Source organism: Paroedura picta, unplaced genomic scaffold (genome assembly GCF_049243985.1).
Source record: "Paroedura picta isolate Pp20150507F unplaced genomic scaffold, Ppicta_v3.0 Ppicta_v3_sca21, whole genome shotgun sequence".
In the NCBI taxonomy this organism is placed as follows: Eukaryota; Metazoa; Chordata; class Lepidosauria; order Squamata; family Gekkonidae; genus Paroedura; species Paroedura picta.
In genome coordinates, this window is record NW_027518618.1 from 2,039,504 (window position 1) to 2,060,186 (window position 20,683).

The following is a 20,683-nucleotide window of genomic DNA, read 5'->3' on the forward strand; positions in this document are numbered from 1 at the left end:
ACATTATCTATGAGACATTATCTATATCCAGGGAAAGCGCCTCAGGGGCCTAGTTTCCACGAGGTCATGGCCCCTGTTTTGTTGTGGTTGAAGTACTTAGGCACCAATTTTAGGTTTATTCGGGAAAAGTAAACAGGCTCGAAACAGCAGCAATTTTAGAGTTAAAAATAAATAATTCTCAAAACCAAAAAGCTTTGCCTAACGTGCCATTGAAGGTGAAACTCAAATACTTTGGCCACCTCAAGAGAAGGAAGGACTCCCTGGAGAAGAGCCTAATGCTGGGAGCGATCGAGGGCAAAAGAAGAAGGGGACGACAGAGAATGAGGCGGCTGGATGGAGAGACTGAAGCAGTCGGTGCAAACTTAAATGGACTCCTGGTAGAGGCCTGGAGGATCTTTGTCCCCATGGGGTTGCGATGGGTCGGGCACGACTTCGCACCTAACAACAACAACAACATGCAAATGAAAAAGCAAATACAAAAGCAGAACCTAATATAACCACACTAAATTGCGCAAATATTGGGGGAGAAGCAAACAGTTCCCTCCCGCCAGGTGTTTGACGGAGATCAGCGAAAGCTGATCAACATCGACTGGGCCCCGAACCTCCCTCCCGTGAATCCATGCCCTGAACCCTGGGTCTGTTGGTTGCTACCTCTCCAAATGCTATTCTCCATGTTCATTACTGTTGGCCCAGCCACTGAGTCTCATCTATCGTTCTTGTTCTTTGTTCCATGTGAACTGAGCCTAAGGGGAGGGTGCTATAGAAATGTAATAAATAAATAAAAGGCATACACCACACACACACTTATAAACATTTACAAAACCCAGTGAATTATATTATTTGGTAGTCTATTAGGTAATGCAAGTGAGACATGGGGATCCTCTGGAGTTGCACCTCCTCTCCAGGCTGCAGAGATCGATTTCCCTGGACAAATTGGGTGCTTTGGAGGGTGCTGGCTTTGTGCCCCATAGAAGTCCTTGACCTCCCCAGGCTGCCTTCCCAAATCTCCAGCCTGGAGTGGACAATTGTACCTGTAACGTATGAGGACAGAGCTATGATTTCAGGGATACTGTGCAAAACAGGGCTTGAGAAATCCACCAATGGCCATTGAGAATGGGCCGATCTTACGGAGTCCGTTAAGGGCCAATCGGGGCCAATAAAAGAGCTGCATCTAAAGAATCTGTTGAGTCTGTATCACCGAACCTGCAGACTTAACAATACCCCCGGTTCCCCACCACTAACGGGGGGGGGGGGGGACTGGCAACAACCTTCATTTTAAAAGGTTATATCAGATGGATCAGAGCTGTCGGCAATGGAGGAGAAAGGGGGGCTAATGATTTTGCCCCTTACATCTCCACCCTGCCATTCTAAGGTCCCTCGTTGACGTCTGCAGTTATTCTGGATACAGGCACAGGCCAGTGACTAAAATGTGTCTTCCAGAAACAATTAAGGACTGTGACCTACGCAAATGCATGTAGCCTGATGTAAGCAGGACTCCACCAATGTATGGCTGCACCTTTTCGGCAGAGATAACAAGCTTGTACAGTACAAAATGTTTCACCAACTTACTTGGATCAATTATTAAGAACTGTGGTCTGAGCTTACTGTAAACAAGATCCTATTTTATTTACTTATTTATAATTCAATTTATATCCTGCCACTCCCATGGCCAGCTTCTGGCAGCTGACAATCAGGGTAAAACCTCATTGAAACCCATAATAAACCCCCCTTACAAATAACAACATAATCAAAAAAGCAATTGGTGACTGACCTATCAGGGCTTTTCTTATACTCTTCTCAAGGAAAGCCTTGGCCTCCCTGCCCTGTTATTGGCCCTCCAGAGGAACTGGCTGGCCACTGGGTGAGACAGGAGGCTGGACTGGATGGGCCCTCCCTAGTCTGACCCAGCAGGGCTCCCCTGATGTCCTTAGGAAGGCCTCGGCCTCCCTGCCCTCGGGGTGGCCCTCCAGGGGAACTGGCTGGCCCCTGGGTGAGACGGGAGGCTGGACTGGATGGGCCCTCCCTGGTCTGACCCAGCAGGGCTCCCCTGATGTCCTTATGCAGGCCTCGGCCTCTCTACTTTGTTCATAGCCTCCCAGACCTTGTGGCTGAGTGCACCTTTGAACTCAGGTGTCCCAGGCCCAACATCACACTGGCCACATTTAAAATTTATTTGATGCTTCATTTCTATCATTTACACTCTGCTTTTCTCAAGAGGGCTCAGCCACCATGGTGCTGTGGTTGAACATTGCCAGACTCACATCTTGGAGACCCGAGTTCAACACCCGCCCTGTTCGTTCCATGGGGATGTGCTGGGCAGCCTTATGTTGGTAACTCGCTCTCTGCCAGGCCTACCTTACAGGATTGTTGCTAGGATAAAATGGAAGCAAAGAGAAATGATATCAGGCTGCTTCAGGCCCCTTTTAGGGCGAGAGCTGGGCTCTAAATAAAGCAAACAAAATAAAATAAATCACACTCAGTGAGTCCCCATGAGCAACCAGAGCGTGCATCCCATCCACAGCCCAGTAGGAGCAGGGCTATAGAACCAACCAGAAGCCTACAAACAAAACGGAAGCAAAGCCTTCGTACTAACAAGATATATTCAATACCAGTGGGGTTGCACGTGCAGCAAGCCAGGCACAAGGGTGTATGCTGCAGTCCCTCACTGGTTTTACAGGTCAATCTGCGACTCATTTTAGTACCATGTCGATCCTCTGGAGGCGCCATACTGGTGTCGTGGTTAAGAGCGGCAGCCTCTAATCTGGAGAACCGGGTTTGGCTCCCCATTCCTCCTCCTCCACCTACAGCCAGCTGGGTGACCTTGGGCCATTCTCAGTTCTTTCAGGGCTCCCTCAGCTCCACCTACCCCACAGGGTGCCTGTTGTAGGGAGAGGAAGGGAAAGGGGTTTGTGAGCTCTTGGGACTCTTTCTTGCCCACATAGAAGAACCCTCCTGTGTAATCTTGTTTTGCACAGTTTGCAGGGAGCCAGGAGACCGGGACCCTTCTTGACCTCTTCTGGTGGGCCATCCCATAAGGAGGGGCTCCAATGGGGAGGGAGAAGGCCGCATCCACAAGGAGAAGCCGTCCCAAGCTCACCCCCACAGCCGATCCCCCTGCCCCTCTTGCTAGGAATGACTCAAAGGCAGCTGCTTGTTTGTGCTGCTTATTCCCAGCGTCCCCCGGCAGGGCCTGGCTCTCCGCAGACAGGCATCCAGGACCAACGTCTGCTTTCCCAGCATCTGCCAAGGGCCGCCTCCTACTCTGGCTCCACATTGGCAAAGAAAAGGCCTGGCGGGGAGGGGAGGGGAGGGGGGGCAAGAAGGCACCTCACTTAACCTGTGCTAGGGATGACTTCATCCCCACGACTGATTAGCCACCTCTCCTTGGCCGCATCATGCACAGAGGCAACATTGCGAGTTGCCAGCTGCAGAGGCTACAAGGACCTTTCTAGGGGTCGCAGTCTGAATACCCTGCGACTGGCCACACTGACGGAAATGCCCCCCACCCCCTGCCCTCCAAATGGGGTCGGGGTTGCAAAATCCTTCTTGGAAAAGACCTGGAGACTGGAGCTGTTAAATACCCTTCCAACTTTCACTGCCTGAAAGATTCCCCAAGTGACATGCAAAGAGCTTTCCCTGCCACTCCCCACAACGGACACCCTGTGAGGTTGGTGAGGCTGAAAGAGCTCTGAGAGAACTGTTCTGAGAGAACAGCCATAAAATAACTGTGACTGCCCCAAGGTCACCCAGCTGGCTGCACGTAGAATCTGGAATCAGAGTTGGTTTCCAGACAGTTTTATACCCCACTTTTCAATCCCTGAAGGAGTCCCGAAGCAACTGACACTTGGACACAAATTGTACCTTTCCCTTCCTCTCCCTACAACCGACACCCAGCGAGGTAGGTGGGGCTTGTTCCACCAGGTTGGGGCCAGGACTGAGAAGGCCCTGGCTCTGGTCGAGGCCAGGCATACTTCCTTAGGGCAGGGTCCTCCAAGAGATTTGCACCTGTACAGCAAAGTGCTTGGTGGGGGGCACAAACAGGCAAGCCGTCCCTCAGATAGGCAGGGCCCAAGGTCAAAACCGAAACCTTGAACTTGATCCGGGCCAGCACTGGAAACCAGGCAGCTGCCTCAGCACCGGCTGGACAGGAGTCCTCCTGGGTGTATTCGTGAGGACCCTCGCATTCTGCACCGGGTGGAGTTTCCAGGTCAAGGACAAGGGCAGGCCAGAGTAGAGCAAGTTACAGAAGTCTAACCTAGAGGTGGGCAGGGCACCAGCAGCCTTGCTTGGTGCAGGTGGAAGAATGCCATGTGGGCCACGCCCGTGACCTGGGCTTCCATAGACAGAGAGGCATACAGAATCACACCCAAACTTCTCTCTGAGGATGAGATGTCAAGCTGTACCTCAGCCAAGGTGGGCAGCCACATTTCCTGTCCTGCCACCTTCCTGCCCAGCCCAGGACCTCCGTCTTGGAGGGGTTGAGTTTCAGGCGACTCTGCTCTAACCACTCAGCAACAGCTTCCAAACATCTGGCAAATGTAACTGGGGGGGAGTCCAAGTGGCTGCCCATCGGGAGAAAAAGCTGAGTATTGTCCACATACATGTGACAACCCAACCCATAAGTCCGGACCACCTGTGCCAGAGGGTGCAAAGAGATGTTAAATAGCGTGGGAGAGAGAACTGCGTCCTGAGGGACCCCGCAAGGGAGTCGATATGGATGTGACAATTCCTCCCCCACAGCCACTGACCCCCATGAGCCGACAGGCCCTTTCCCCTGAGAGAAGGGGCCTGGCAACATGAACTAAGGGAGCGTCTGTCTCCAGCCCCCCATGCCTGGTGCAGAAGATCCCAAGAGGACCCGTTCCCTTTCCAGCCACAGCAGACCCCTGGAAACAGACTGGGTGGGTGAGCAGAGGAGTGAGGTGCTGACTTCTCCCCCGTTTCCCCTGTGGCGAGGGCACCTTTGGCCCCCATGGATCTAAGGCAAGAACCAAAAGTGATTTCAGAGTCTCCCTTATGTTGTGTCAGGGAGTTCCTTGGCCTGGTTTGCAGCTGAGGATGGGTGGGTTTCCGTATGTTGTGTGGGGCAGGAGGTGGGTGAGCGAGGCAAGATCCACAGGTACAGCCTGCCTCTGCTGACAGGACCCAATCCGTTCCACGGGGCCTGCAAAAGGGAGCTCCTCCACCAGGCATTTGGTTGAGGTTGACCCAAACCATCGGTTCCAATGGGCTCCCAAGCTCCCCCCCCCTCCTACGACTGACACCAATCTGCCTAACCCACTGGGTCCCAGTAAGCGTTGAGCGGAGGCTCTTGCAATGCCATTTTCTACTGTTATTGTTATGATCATGTTATTGTTGTTATAATGTTATTACTGTTATCACCTGTTACCGTATGCTATCTGTATCTTTTCTTGTTCCCTGTAAACCGCCCTGAGCCTTTGGGGAGGGCGGTATATAAATATAATGAATGAACGAACAAACAAACAAACAAAAACCTGGACATCCTTGGTAGCTCCCCCTCTAAAAACTAGCCCCAGACAACTCTGCTTAGTTTCTAAGGTCTGATGAGATCAGGTTGATGCGGACCGTCTAGGTCAGGGGTAGTCAAACTGCGGCCCTCCAGATGTCCATGGACTACAATTCCCATGAGCCCCTGCCAGCAAATGCTTTTAATACCCAAGGGCAGGGGTAGTCAAACTGCAGCCCTCCAGATGTCCATGGACTACAATTCCCATGAGCCCCTGCCAGCGAATGCTGGCAGGGGCTTGTGGGAATTGTAGTCCATGGACATCTGGAGGGCTGCAGTTTGACTACCCCTGGTCTAGGTCAAGGCAAGAGAAATGCAGAGGGGGCTTATTCTGCCTGCCTCTGCACAGCAACCCTGGACTTCATTAGGGGTCTCCCAACCAAGCACTACTAGGGCCGACCCTGCTTAGCTTCCACAATCTGGGCTGCCCAACATAGGACGGAAACAGAGGGTGTTGCCCCTTGCCTGCCTCTGCATAGCAATCTTGGCCTTCATTGGGGGTCTTCCACACAAGGACTAACCAGGGCCTAGCCTGGGCCTTCCTTCCAAGTAGGAGCAGAGACAAGTGGACATGCTCAGCATAGCAACCATGGCCTTCCCACCCAAGTTCTAACCATGTTTAGCATCTGAGAGCCCAAGAGATTGGGCCAGCTTGGGCCCTTCGGGGCAGGGAGGAGATGAACAGGGAGGGCTTTTGGCACTGCCAGTCTCTTTGTAGAACCCCCGGGTTTCCTTGGTCTCCCCTCCAAGCACTAACCTGGGTTGACCTTGCTTAGCTTGGACAGAATCAGGCTAGCCTGGCCCACTCAGGTCAGGGAGAGGATATATGCCCACAGCCCCACTGTGTGCATATAACAAAAGTCCAACTTGTGGCAAACCACCTCTCCCCCAATGCATTCCCCCCCCCCCCAGCAGCCAGGTAGCTTGTAACAGCTCCAGGGAAGGAAAGCATTGAGAATCCTACTGAGACCGGCAGGATCCCCCTCCCCTGCAGGCCCCCAAATTGGACTCCTGTCCCCAGTGACAGAACCCACATGGCTATCTCTCCCAAGGCCCCGCCGCAAACCACCTCTTCCGAAGGGAGAGGCACCCGCTTGACCGCCTGAGCATCCGCTAAGTTTGCTTTTCTGATCCAGGGCTATAAGCCGTCTGGGCAAGGTTCAGGTGGCAGAAGGAAGAGAGTTCAAATCTCGCTGTGTGTCAGGCCAAGAGAAGCATGTTGACAGAAGCACTGACCGCCGCGGAAGGTCACCACAAAGCAAACCACTGGTTGAAAAGTAACAGGATTCAGAAGGGGACGTTGACAGAAGGGATTGCCTGAGTCACTTCTCTCCCTTTCCGTTTTGCAAAGATCTCCTTTCAGGGTCTCAGAGTGGCCGAATACGGGAGCCATCCTCCAGTCCAGGCAGCCCCTGGAGATCTCTCGTTATTACAAAAGATCCCCAGATGACCGAGTTTATGGATATGCGCTTCGGCTCGGCTACCTCGGTGATCACCGAAGCCCAAGGTGGCGCGTAGGAGGCCAGCGCCATGTGCCGCCTCGGGCTCCGGTGATCGCCAAGACAGCTGAGTCGAACCGAAGCGCACATCCCTACCTGAGATCTGGAGAAGTTGGCTGCTTTGGAGGGTGGACACTGGCATTATAGCCCACTCAGGTTCCTCTGCTCAAGCCCTGCCCCTTTGTGGGAGGGGCTTCCACAGAGGGGTGGGGCTGAGCATACAATCAACTGCTGGGAAATTGCAAGCGTGAATCCATACTCCATCTGGAGCAGGGATCCCCGACCTTTTTAAGCCTGCAGACGCCGTGGGAATGCCAGCACAGCGTGGAAAGCAGAGGGGCAAAATGGCCACCACAGGAGGCGGGGCCAACCGCAACATGGCTGCTGCAGATTACTGTATAATTACCAATTGTATTTTATATGCCACCTTTCCCAAAGGCTCGGGCTGGCTTGCAGGTTAAAAATTACAGAATACATCGTCATTCATAAAATTTAAAAACATTAACAGTATTAATGCTATAAACCAGGGGTAGTCAACCTGGGGTCCTCCCGATGTTCATGGACTTCAGTTCCCATGAGCCCGTGCGAGTGTTTGTAGTCCATGAACATCTGGAGGGCCCCAGGTTGACTACCCCTGCAACAACAAAGATCTTGTGTTGCTGTGACAGCTGCTGCCAAAGCAACATAAAAAACAAAAATCAGTGTGGCCCGTCAATTTTCTAATTGTCAATCAGAAGTCTTTCTGGGCCAAAGCCACACCCACTTTTTACAAACTCTCGGCAGGCTCCAGGACAGGTAGTTGGCACCCAGGGTCACTGCGTTGGGGGCCCCTGCCCTGATGCGTTAGGACGATGATCCTCTCTATGTGTTCCTTGTGAGTCCCCATGCTCTGTGCACGAATAACCTTTGGGCCATGGAATTCCCCTCTGGGATTCTGATTTGGAAACACTTCCGCTTTTGAACTTGCCTCCCCCCCCCACCCACTGCAGGGAAACGGGTGCTCCTGCCCCAGGGCTAGAAGGGGACTTGCATCAGTCCTCCCAGCTCTGGGGTCACCTTATGTGACTGTGTGGGGCGGAGAGCGGGGAGGCTGCCCACCCCAGCGAGTGGAAGGGGTCTACGTTGCACAGTCAGGAGGCCCATTATGCATATCACTTGCACTGAGACATTTACTGTGGCCACTCTCAGTGGAGAGGATTTTTTGGCCCAGAAAGCCAAGCGCAAGGAGGGCTGCGTCATGCCACGTGGAGTGCTGCCAAATGTCTAACCCAGGGGTAGTCAAACTGCGGCCCTCCAGATGTCCATGGACTACAATTCCCAGGAGCCCCTGCCAGCAAATGCTGGCAGGGGCTCCTGGGAATTGTAGTCCATGGACATCTGGAGGGCCGCAGTTTGACTACCCCTGGTCTAACCCATGTCGGGTCTTAATTGCCCAAGAAGAACCTGAATTCTCTGCAGAGCCAGCAGGAAAGGGGGAGCTCTCTTTAAAAAATCTGTGAACAATTAAGGGAAACCAGGAGGGGAAAAAATACAGGGATTTCTTTTGAAGGATCCACAAAGGCAAAGCTTTACATGCTGCTAACTTTTAAGATTGCCCCCCCCTCCCCCCCCAAAAAAAAAGAATGAGAAGGAATATAATTTTTATAATCTCACATCTACTGTTTCCGACTAGGTTGGAACTAAAGCTCAAAATGCACAAAAATAGAACACTGGATCGTCCAATGCCGATTTCCATTCCTAACCAGGTTTATAATCTGGAATTTGGAAGAGACTCTGCTTGGCATGCAGAAGGACCCTGGTTCGATCCCAGGCAACTCCTGCTAAAAGGAGCAGGTGGTATGTGATGGGAAACCCTTCGGCCTGAGCTCCTAAAGAGCAGCTGCAGGCCTGAGTAGGCAATATTCACCTTGATGATGAACCAGATTCTGAATCGGCTTAATTTGTGTGTGTCTCAATTACAAGTAATTTACAGACTGCTGCAACCAGTTCTTGCTTTGAAGTGGGGACGATGGTCTTATACCCCACTTAGTCCTTTGGGCTCCCTAACAACCCCCCCTCCCTCCCATGACCTCCCCCATCTCCAGAATTTCTCAATTTGAATTGCCTGTCTCTATTGCAAGAGATGCCCTTCTGCTTATCAGGAGATGGGCGTGGGTTGGCTGCCCACAATGGAATATGGTTTATTTATTATTTTTGGGTCTTATAGCCCACTGCTCACAGCAGGCCACAACAAATAATCCAACAATAGAGACCCAATAGAATACCCCTTAAACCCCCAATCAACAAAATTACAACCTCAACAGATGGCAAAAACTTTGTATAGGAAAAACCTTATGAGGCGGGCATAAGGGGAGAATAACTGGCGTCAAGATGTCTGGTGCCAGTATCAAGGGGGACGCATGCCACCTGCTCTACCACCGGCCCCAACCGGAGACCATTCCGGAAGAGCTCCGTTTTGAAGGCCCTACGGCAGCGGTAGTCAAACTGCGGCCCTCCAGATGTCCATGGACTACAATTCCCAGGAGCCCCTGCCAGCGAATGCTGGCAGGGGCTCATGGAAATTGTAGTCCATGGACATCTGGAGGGCCGCAGTTTGACTACCCCTGCCCTACGGAAAGCAGAAAGCTCCTCAAGGCCCCGCAGCTCCTCCAGGAGCCCATTCCACCAGGCAGGGGCCAGGACCGAAAAGGCCCCGGCTAGGGATGGGCGCTTCGGGGGCGTTCCAGCCCGAAGCAGCCAGCGGACAAAGCGGCCAACCCTTTGTGGTCAAGGCCAGGCCAGCCTCCCTGGGGCCTGGAACGATCAGCTCATTGCCCTGCAAAGGACACCGGGTGAGAGATGGACCCTCATATAGTATGATTTAGTATTATTTAGCTGGCAGACAATTAGATTTGAACAGTTTTATAACGTGATTTTAATATTCACTGTAGTTTATTATACTCTGATGATAATGAAGCATATCCTGAGCCTTGGAAAAATAAAGATTTATTTTATTTCAGTTGGAAGCCTCCCCCCAAAGTCCCCTCCTCTGGAATGGCTCAGAGCTGCTGCCGACCCTTCCCAGAGCGGATCTTGGGCACGTGCGAAAGGGCGTCTGGATGCCGCGCCTTTACAAGAATCGCAGGGTTGTGTTTTTTAAAACGAAGGCACAAAGAAATCTGCAAGGGACACTAGCCGGTCCTGCCTTCTGCGGAAAAACCCTCCCCCCCCCACCCCCATGCCGAGGCTGCGCCGGCAAGAGAACGCGTGGGGCGAAGGACACGTGTCTGCGACGCTCGTGTGGATGCTTCACGCAACGCTCTGCCACGCTCCCCCGGGAGCAGCGGGGGGAGAAGAAGCCGGGAGGCCCGTTTCTTGCGAGCACGCCCCGGGGTCTGCCTTGGCACGACACGCGTCCACACAGCCCACGTGCGAATGGCCGCAGCGAGTCGGAAGGAAAGGCTTGTTTCCAAGGCCCCAACTAGGGCGGCCCGCTCTGGGGTGGAACGAGGGGCCGCCGGGAGATGCCCAGGAACCGCCTGGAGCCTGGCACCCAGAGTCGCCCGAAGGGAGCCCATGGCGAGCGTCCCGAGCCTGGGCATGCATGCGCGCGCATCCACCTCCTCCCTCCCCCCAGCGTGCAGCGGCCACGCCCCCTTTCTCCAGTCGCCTCGCCGCAGCCTGCCCCGCCCCACTCTCGCGCTGCGCGCGCCAGCCCCACCACCAGCAGCAGCATTAACGGGCGCCCCTCCTCTCCCTCGCGCCCGGGCTGCGCGCGCACCCGCCCGCCTGGTTCCCTCCCTCCCGGCCCCCTCCCCCCGCGCGCCGCCGCCGCCGCCGCCTCTGAGGGGGGCCGAGAGTCGCCGCCGCCGCCGCCGCCATTACAGGCCGCCCCCCGGGCGAGAGCAGCAGCAGGAGGAGGGCAGGGAGGGAGATGGCGCCGCCTCCTTCTCCTGCCGCCGCCGCCGGCCCCTCGCCGCCCCGCCCGGGCCCGACGCCGACCCGGTAGGTGGGGTGCAGTGGGGAGGGGAGGGGAAGGAGGAACAATGAGGGGGGAGGGGTGCTGGCGGGGGGGGAGGGGCGGGCGGCGCCCCCTCCCTTCGCCCCTCCTGCGGCGATCCGGGCGTTTTCCCCTCTTTGAATGGGGGCCCCTCCCCCCTCGCCGCAAGGGGAGGGGGCTCTTTATCTGGGGGGGGGGCAGGGCGGGAGGGATGGGGAACGGGGCTTGGGGGAGGCGCTCCTGAGCTCCCTGCCATCCCCGCCCAGTGGCACAACAGCCCCCCCCCCATGCCTGGGACCCCTGTCGCCCCCTCCCCCCTGCCAGGTAGGATTCGCACCGGGGGTCCTGGGAGGAGGTAAGCTCAGGGGGTCCTCCTCGTCCCCTCGCCTCCCTGCCCTCTTCTCCAGGAGGGAGGGAGTGGGTGGGTGGGGCAGCCAGGGAGACGGAGCAGACGTCCCCCCCCCCTCTGGACCATGACCTCTGGGGCAGCCTGCTTGGGAGGAGTCCAGCCAGAGGGGGACAATCCTCGGAGGGGGGGGGAGGAGCACACCCCGCTTGCAACTTCTGGGGGGAGGTTGTGTAAGGCTGGTGGCATAGGAAGACCCCGGATTGGCATTGGGAAAGGCCTGTAGTCCCCGGGGGGGGGGGGGCAGCCTACCCCGCTCCTTCCCCCCCTCGCCCTGCGTATGAGGTGGATGACAGTCCACCGATGATCGATTGCTTCACTCTCTTGGATTAATTCTTGTCGGCTCTTCTCTCCCTGCCTTGAAGGAGTTTGGACACGCTGAGATTACCACCGTCATCTCCTGGAGCTTGTTAACCCTCTCTTTTTTGGGGGGAGAGCATCTTCCCCAAATTCTGTGGGACAGAAGGAGGGCTGAGAAGAATACCTACGGTGCCTTTCTGTCTGAATGCCTCACTCTTCTGCCTGGTAATGATAGGCAAGGTTTAGGCATCCAGAGCAGAAGTAGTCAACCTGTGGTCCTCCAGATGTTCATGGAATACAATTCCTATGAGCCTCTGCCAGCATTTGCTGGCAGGGGCTCATGGAATTGTAGTTCATGAACATCTGGAGGACCACAGGTTGACTACCCCTGCTCTAGAGCACCCTTTCTGGTCCTTGCATTCTGTCTTTTAGTGGGCTTTTTGTGTAGGAGATGCCCAGCTGTAGGATCATGGGGGAAGAGAGAAGACAGGCAGCCCCTAAATTGGGTTCCTCTCTTGCCCCCCTTTTATTGGTTCTCCACTTTCTGTGAGATGGCACGTGTCTGTCATGTGCGGCCAGGCCCATATAGGAGCCAGTGAAAGGTGGAGGGCTTTGCCTCTTCTTGAGATGTTCAAAATGCAAATTGTTCTTCTGTTAAAGAGTTTTATCAAGATGATGATGCTAACTGAAGCACTTGATTCCTTTTGAAGAGGATGGGGTGGGAGGAAAGAGGAGCATCTTAGCATTGCTAGGGAAGATGTGGCTGGTGTGGCTTTGCACGTTGTGGTTCTGTCAAAACAAAGCCTCATTCTATATGAAGATGTCCCCCACCCCACCCCCCCAAAAAAGAGAGAAAGGAACTAGGAAATGCCATTACAGTCTACTCTGACATCTCTTTTCCCCACCAAGTTCTGTTCTTCAGCGAGTTATTTTTAAAACTCTCAAGGCCTAGTTTAGAGTGTTGGCCTTTTTTCTGCAGTCTTCTCAGTAAAATTGTTTTGGCAAGGCTTTGTTATTAATAGATAGACACACAGGAATGCCATGCCCCCCCCCCTTTCAGGATTAGAAGACATGCCTTCAGTCTTGAAGGTAAGGGAAGAACTGCTTAATTTGTGCTATCTGGTTTTGAACTTCCCTCTAGCCAACAGGGAGGGTATCCTGGTTTCCAAGCACATGCATCTTGAACTATTCCCATCCATAACTCCTCCTCCCCCGTCCCTGCTTATTTTCTTGCCCCTTTTCATTTTTCATCTATGTTTAGGCATTGTCAGACAACATCCTTGCTTGGTGTTCTGAAATAAGTTAGAATGTGCACAGCTGAATGGCAAGTGATGGGCGCCCAGTTTGCTAGACAGCATCTCTGGTGTCTACTTTTAGTAATTGATTAAATTGCTGGGGTTCTTGTCGTGGGATAAAGCTGGACCATGGCTTTATGTTGAGAGGCCCTGTTGTTTGAGAATTTAGAGCACTTAAAAATAATTAGCATCCAGGACATCAGTAAAATTCAGATTGTATTTCTGTTGAACATTTGTGTCCCGCCTCATCACCTCAGATTCAAGGGGGCTCTCATGTCAGGGCAAGATACTGAGAATTTACAATCCGGTAATATTGGTCTCACTGACCTCTGTTGCATGCTGCAGGGATATTTTCTCATTTGCCTTCTGAATTAAATTTCTTCTTCCTCATGTTTGAATGTTTGTGGCATCAAGTTAGGGGGCCTTTTTTTCTTTTCTTTTTAAAGCTACAATTTCTATCACAGCAACAAATTCCAGTTACAGCTTTAGACCAGGATAGATGTCAGTGCCAGCGGGATCTGGTCAGTCAAGTCTTTTCAGGATCTGATCAGCAGAGAATAACAACAAAATGATTCATCAGTCCTTGGTTTTTTTTTTTAAATAGTCCTTAAATTTAGATATGTGCATGCAAATGTGTGATATCGTGCATCACCAACTGCTCTGGGTAAATACGAAAGGAAATTGTTCCTTTGTGATGTAAGCCAAAATAGTTTGGGGGGTGGGCAGTCATGAGTTTGTCACTGGGACTTGAGAACCAGAGCGTGCAGAAGCTATTAAGTGAGGGTTTCTTGTTTGTTTTTTTTGGTAAAGCTGGTTAATTACAGTCAGTAGGAAATTAATTTTATGGCAAAAGGCCTCTAAGATTCATCTCCCTCTCTCAGTTGTGAGGCATTTTGGTCTCAGGAGTTCAAGTTGTGTTTTCTTTTAATGGCGTCTGAAAATATTGCCAGGAGCTGATTTTTTAGGATGTGGCAATAAAATGGGTTTTGTGTGCATGTATCTTCTCCCATTGCACATTATGGATGAAGTATGGGACCTGGTTTTTTACCCTCATTCACATTCTTGGAGAATACTAATGTATGTCCCTTAGCAAGAGTGTTCTACATGGCCACCAGCAGAACAAGTAAACAACATCACCCAGAGCAGATTTTTCCTCCCTCTGCCCTCAAGCGAGGCAGTTGGTAGGTGAGAGTTTGTTGGAAGAGCTGCGTTTCCATTCTGAGAGCTGACAGTGAAGGAGTTAATTCAAAGCCAGTGATGTATTTGCATCTGCTTTTGTTCTTGTACTGATGGCTTCAAGAATCCTTGAAAGGTAACATGTTCTGTGGTATATTCAAGTGGGTAGCTGTGTTAGTCCAGAGAGAGAGAGATGGATGGGTCTCAGCATTCCACAATTAAAAGGCACGTCTCTCCCATTCTGACCTGTCTATTTCCTTCACTAGGTTTTGCCCCTGGAATTGAACCCAAACCAATAATAAATTTAAAAACGTAGCTTGTTATCCCGGGTTGATTCTGGAATCATTAAACGCATTCATCATGCTGTATGTTAATTTACTAAAAATAAATTAGAGTACGGTGGCACCTTTAAGACCAACAAAGTTTGATTCAAGGTATGTGCTTTTGTGTGCAGGAGTAGGCAATATTGCAGGGGTAGGCAAACTGTGGCGCACCATTTGCTGGCAGGGGCTCATGGGAATTATAGTCCATGGACATCTGGAGGGCCACAGTTTGCCTACCCCTGCAATATTGTATCATACTCTATTATTATTATTATTATTATTATTATTATTATTATTATTATTATTATTATTATTATTATTATTATTATTATTATTATTTCGATTTATTTCCCGCCGCTCCCTAACTGGCTTGTGGCGGGTCACAGTGTCAAAACCCCATTAAAACCCCCATTAAAAGACTTCAGAATACCCCCAACATGGCGGAGGTATCCGAGGAAGTGTGCGTGCACACAAACGCTCATCTCTTGAATCAGACTCGGCTGGGCTTCAGGGTGCTACCGGACTCACACTTTGTTCTGTGATGGTTGCTGATGTCTGTCGCTGAGGTTCTTTCTCTCCAAGAGAGCGTATGCCGTGGGAAAGCGTCGGCATTTCCCTCCCACAGGTGCCTTTTTGGGGTGCTGCAGTAGTGCTGAGCAAAAAGAATAAACAGTGTATTGTTTTCACCTTAATTGGGAGAAAGGTGGTATGGCCCTCCCTGCAGCGAAAGCTAGCCATATGGGTGATGTTCATATTTGTCTTGCATTTCACAAGAGAAATCCAGCATTTGGCCTTCATGGCTTCTGGCATCTCACCCTGCAGTGTGGTCCTCGGGGGTCAGAACAGTTGATCTCGTTTTATTGCTGTTAAGCATGTGTGGGGTAGTGCTTTAAGGATGGGCTATAACACTTATGATTCCACTTGTTTTTGTATGACGTAACTATGGACCTTCTCCTGAAATAACGGAATCATTTGACCCATATAAAATTATTTGAACAGAATTGGCAATTAGAAATGAGATTTTCATATGTGAGGTTCTCTATTTTCTGCATTTAAATATCCTCTTGAACCTCTGTATGTAATGGTCTTAATTGCCCCTTTTAAAAAACAGTTTTCTCATCTTTGCTTGTTAAAACTGAATTCCTTTTCCTATGCATTTATTTATTATTTATATTTATTTATTGTTGCCACCACTCTCCTGAGACTTATGGTGGGTAACAGACACATATAAAACCCTATTAAAACCTCATCAAACAACACAATTGGCAGCATAAAACCTTGTCCCACCATCCAACCTATCTAGAACAGTCATTTGTCTCAGGATGCAGGGCTTGCCTGGTGTTACAGCGTAGCCTGAGGAGGGGCCACGGTTGTTCCGTGCTCAGGTCTCAGCCGAAGGCCTGGCAGAAGAGCTCAGTCTTACAGGCCCTGTGGAACTCTGACAGCTCCCCCCAGGAGCTCATTCCACCAGGTTGGGTCCTGGCTCGGGACAAGGCCAGACACATCTCCCTAGAGCCAGGGGCCTCCAAAAGATTAGCACCTGCAGAGCGAAGAGGTCTGTGGGGGGCATAGGGAGACAAGCAGTCCCTCAGATAGGCAGGGCCCAAGCCGCGAATGGCCTTAAAGGTAAAAAACAAACCTTGAACCTGATCTGGGCCACAACTGGCAACCAATGCAGCTGCCGCAGCACTGGATGGATATGGGCCCTCCAAGGTGTCCCAGTGAGGGTGCATTCTGCACCAGCTGGAGTTTCTGGGTCAAGGATAAGAGTAGGCTCGCGTAGAGTGAGTTGCAGAAATCCAATCTAGAGGTGACCATTGCATGAATCACTGTGGCCAAGCAGTCTGAAGACAGGTAGGGTACTAGTAGCCTCCCCTAGCGAAGATGGAAACACTCTGTACAGGTTACTCCCGTGACCTGAGCCTCCATCAGTAAGGAGGCATCCGGGGTCACCCACAGATTCCTGGCTGAGGGCGAGTTGTTAAGATGCTCCCCAGCCAAGGTGGGTAGGTGTGCTTCCTCACCCACCCCCTTCCTGCCTAGCCATAGGACCTCCATCTTTGGGGGGTGGGAGGGAGTTGAGTTTCAGGCAATTTTTTTTGAATGTCTTGACTGCCTTCTCTGCCGAAGCAGTCTCAAGAAACCTCTTGTTTGAACCCTGCTTTTCTTATTTTTTAACATAACAGGCATAAGTTACAATATTTTCCTCTCTTTTTTAATTAGGTTAAAAATGGAGCCCCTTGAATTAGCAGGTTTGCTTGGAATTGGTTTAAAATATTATTTGGGTAAAAATATTATGTGTCAGTCTGTTGATGCATCACGAGTACATGGAGCATACATGGGCAAACCTGTGGTAGATATCAAGTCCACCCTGAGTCCATGGAGAGAGGGTGGAAAAGAAATGTAAGCATAAATAAATAAATAACGAATAACATCACCATAGAGGGCCAGAGACCTTTAGCATGTTACTCAACTGAGATGAGGGATAGTCAAACTGCGGCCCTCCAGATGTCCATGGACTACAATTCGCATGAGCGGCTTTAATGAATGTGGCCGTTCTTAGAGGCTTGCTGACTCGTCCTGGATAGTATCTGATAAAACATTTACTGTTGACTCTTTAGAAATTTCACTCGCTAAGGAGAGGATTTATCTTGAGTCTTTTTCTATGTTCAAACATCTATTTCCACTTGAAGTTGAGCCCTCAGAAGCAGTTTACACATGTGAATTTGTTGTATTCCACACAAATGTGTTGGAAGCAAGAATGATATATGGATCAATTCTATGAGCTGTGCTCCAAAGGCTGGCAACACTTCCATGGAAGGGAATTCCTCAGTTCTGGGGACAACACAGAAAAGGCCCTGCTCTACATAGCTGGCGGTTCGTCATCTGGAAGCAGCACAAAGATACAGACAGTGCCAAGAACTGTTGTAGACCAGGGGTAGTCAATCTGTGGTCCTCCAGATGTCCATGGACTACAATTCCCATGAGCCCCCTGCCAGCGAATGCTGGCAGGGGCTCATGGGAATTGTAGTCCATGAACATCTAGAGGACCACAGGTTGACTACTCCTGTTGTAGACCATTATAGGGGAAGGTACTCCTTAATTTGTTCTGTAAGCAGCCCTGCAAATGAGATCGTAGAACCTTATTTTGTACCTTCTAAATTGATTCTTCAGCTCATTTTAATCCTTGCACCTTTCGCTTCTTCAGGGAAGCAATCAAAAGCCAAATTCACTTAATATTCCATTAAAGATGGGGGTGGGGGTTGTTGGTTTTTGTTGCTGTTGTGAAGGATGGGAATATGCAGCTGAATTACAGGGAAATGGTGCTGAATAGTCTTGTTCTGCTGTGAAATGATTTGTGTACTCTGAGAATTAAATTAGCCATACCCCCTCCAAGTAAGAAACAAATGTTTTGCAGCCTGATTAAATTTATGGCACATCAGATTAAATATAGTTGTAGTGTTAAATCCAAAGTAGGGCTTTAAATGACGGTTCTTCTTCTGTACAGAAAGGTCAAAGGTATTCTGTTTCTCTTTGGACCCAAATATGTGGGAGAAAATAATTAAAGAGTCAATTGCAGAAACTTTGCTTGCTACAGAACAAGGAGATCTTCTCTTCTCTTGTAGGTCTTCTTCCAAAAAAGAATCTAACGTTTCACTTATCCCACTCATTGTGTTTTAACAATATGGACTGATTTTAAATCAGTGGTATGGATAGATTGAAATCGGGCTTTCTAGCACACGTCTTTCCTGATCTATGGGGCATGCTGATTGGATGCTAATAATAATTCAGACATCAAATTGCAACTATATCAAGCTTGTTTTAATCTCCAGGAGCCCAATTCAAAACTGGAATGCCTTTCGCACTACAAAAATTATTTCTGTTTAGGGAAACTGCTGTGAAACTAAAAACTTCTGTTTTATACTCTGCTCTCTACCCATTAAGATTGTGCTCCTAAGTAGGCCTACTCAGAATCCCGCTATGGTCAGTTCAACGGGGATTACTTTCCAGAAAGTATTTTTAGGATTGCAGTGTAACTTGACTTCCAGATTAATGGGGCTCAACTTTTCAGAAGCAATAGCCAGGTAGTTTACAGCAAGGGTAGTCAACCTGTGGTCCTCCAGATGTTCATGGACTACAATTCCCATGAGCCCCTGCCAGCATTGCTCATGGGAATTGTAGTCCATGAACATCTGGAGGGCCGCAGGTTGACTACCCCTGGTTTACAGGGCAGAACAATATTGCTTTCACCTTCTGTGTTGACACTTTGAAAATCCATCACTTGAACAGTGACACAGACAACATCTTATTTGTACAGCTTGACCTTGAAAGTCTAATTTTGCCTCCAACTCGGTCCTTTAAATAGAAAAATAGATTTTAAATGAAGATGGATTTGGTAGAAGATTATGGTCCCAGTATTAAGAGATTTTGGCCCACCAGCCATCTAGTTGCAGCCACATTCCACAGTTTTCAGTAGCAAATCATCACTTTACTTGGTCCAGGACAGTTAAAAATGGCAGCGCAAAAAATAATAAAAATCTGATTTTGTTAACTTGTAAAACAAAGCTTATCCCCAACTCTTCTGGATGTAGTGTGGCCTTGTAATAGTAAAAGAGTAGAAATAAAAATAAATCCTTAAATTTTGGGATATGTATCAGTGTTTCTTTAAAGTTGCTTCTAAGGCCAGCCATTTTGAAATAAAGCCTTCATAATGTGCTGTGTTTTCTTGCACTTAACTGAACATTCTTCCTTGGGCTTCCAATACTGTGGTGGCCCAAATACCCCCATCATGGACTACAATTCCCATGAGCCCCTGCCAGCAAATGCTGGCAGGGGCTCATGGGAATTGTAGTCCATGAACATCTAGAGGTGGCCCAAATGTGGCAAGCACATCTGGTCTTTGTTCCCAGCGCAAGTTGCCCAGAGACGTGCGGTTCTTGAATCCATGCTTTTCTGAAGTGTTGCGTCTCATAGTCGTGGATAGCTGTTTCTGCTACAAGTTCTGTCCAATTCTTTTTTGTTAATGGTTGCGAATGTGGAATGCAAGTTCCCCGCCAAGGCTACCGGCTTGGCTCGTGTTTGAAATGAGCTTGGGTCTGAAGCAAGCGAGCACAAAGGCCCCGGTGAGTTCACGGTCTGAACTTTAGACCGAGCAGTAGAAGAACCCCGAGAGCTCGGGCCTGTCCTTAGCAGCAGCCGCGCGAGCCACAAAACATCTTTCCCTGAGAGGACAGCCCTGTCCTGCCGGTCTGGCTGCCAGCGCTGTGAGCAGAAATGTTCAGGAGTGGAATGGAATGCCTCTCTGCACCTCGTAAATAATTGGCCGGAAGTCTCAAGGAGTGCTTCCAAGTGGGCTGGAGCAGGAGTTTTCATACTTAGCAATATGGGCAAATGAATGAGCAGAGTAGATGGCTGCTAACCTGTTTAGTTTTTTGTTCTCCTAGTCCCCCTCCAACCAGCAGTACTGGGTGTATTGTACATTCTTTGTGTTGTCCCTGACGGACGGTGAGAAGATAGGTGTGGTTGCAGGGAAGGGGCCATGGCTGAGAGGCAGAGTCTCTGCTTGGCACGGAGCAGGTCGCAGGCTCAGTCAAAAGATCTGACAGTGGGTGATGTGAAGGACCTGAGATCCCGGAGACCAGCTGCCAGTCTCAGTGGACAAGACTGACCTTGACAGACCGATGGATTTAATCCAGGGGTAGTCAAACTGCAGCCCTCCAGATGTCCGTGGACTACAATTCCCATGAGCTCATCTGGAGGTCCACAGTTTGCCTACCCCTGATTTAATCCAATATAGCAAAGCAGAAGGGTACAATGAATTGTGTGGCGGAACTGATGTCTTGGGATCGCAATGAAGAAAGGATACATGAAAAGTCTCTTTATTGTGTTTCCTTTAAATCAGGATGAACGTTGGTGCTGAAAGCTGAACAAGGTTCCGGTAAATTGTCGTTTCAAGGAGATTTCCTCAGCAGCCAAGCCTGTAAGGCACAGAAAACAGCTCTAAGAAGGAGCCAAGCTCAAAGCGGCTGTTTTAGCTTTCCTTGCTTCATTGATCAGTTTGAGGTATTACAGCCTGTGAGTGCATCTGTCCCTTGGATTGTTCCAGAGGACAGATGCATCTACAGGCCACCTTGAGCTTGACTTGAAGGGACTTTTTATTTACCCATTCTTCATTTTG

General features: G+C 50.3%; 1 protein-coding gene across 1 annotated transcript in view; it reads left to right on the forward strand.

Moving 5' to 3' along the window:
• The first annotated feature begins 10,707 nt into the window (after positions 1-10,707).
• ARHGAP35 (Rho GTPase activating protein 35) overlaps positions 10,708-20,683 on the forward strand; it is a 105,079-nt gene continuing 95,103 nt past the window's right edge. Inside the window, 1 exon segment of the mRNA XM_077318579.1 lies at positions 10,708-11,010. The gene's annotated coding sequence lies outside the window, so the exon portion shown is untranslated.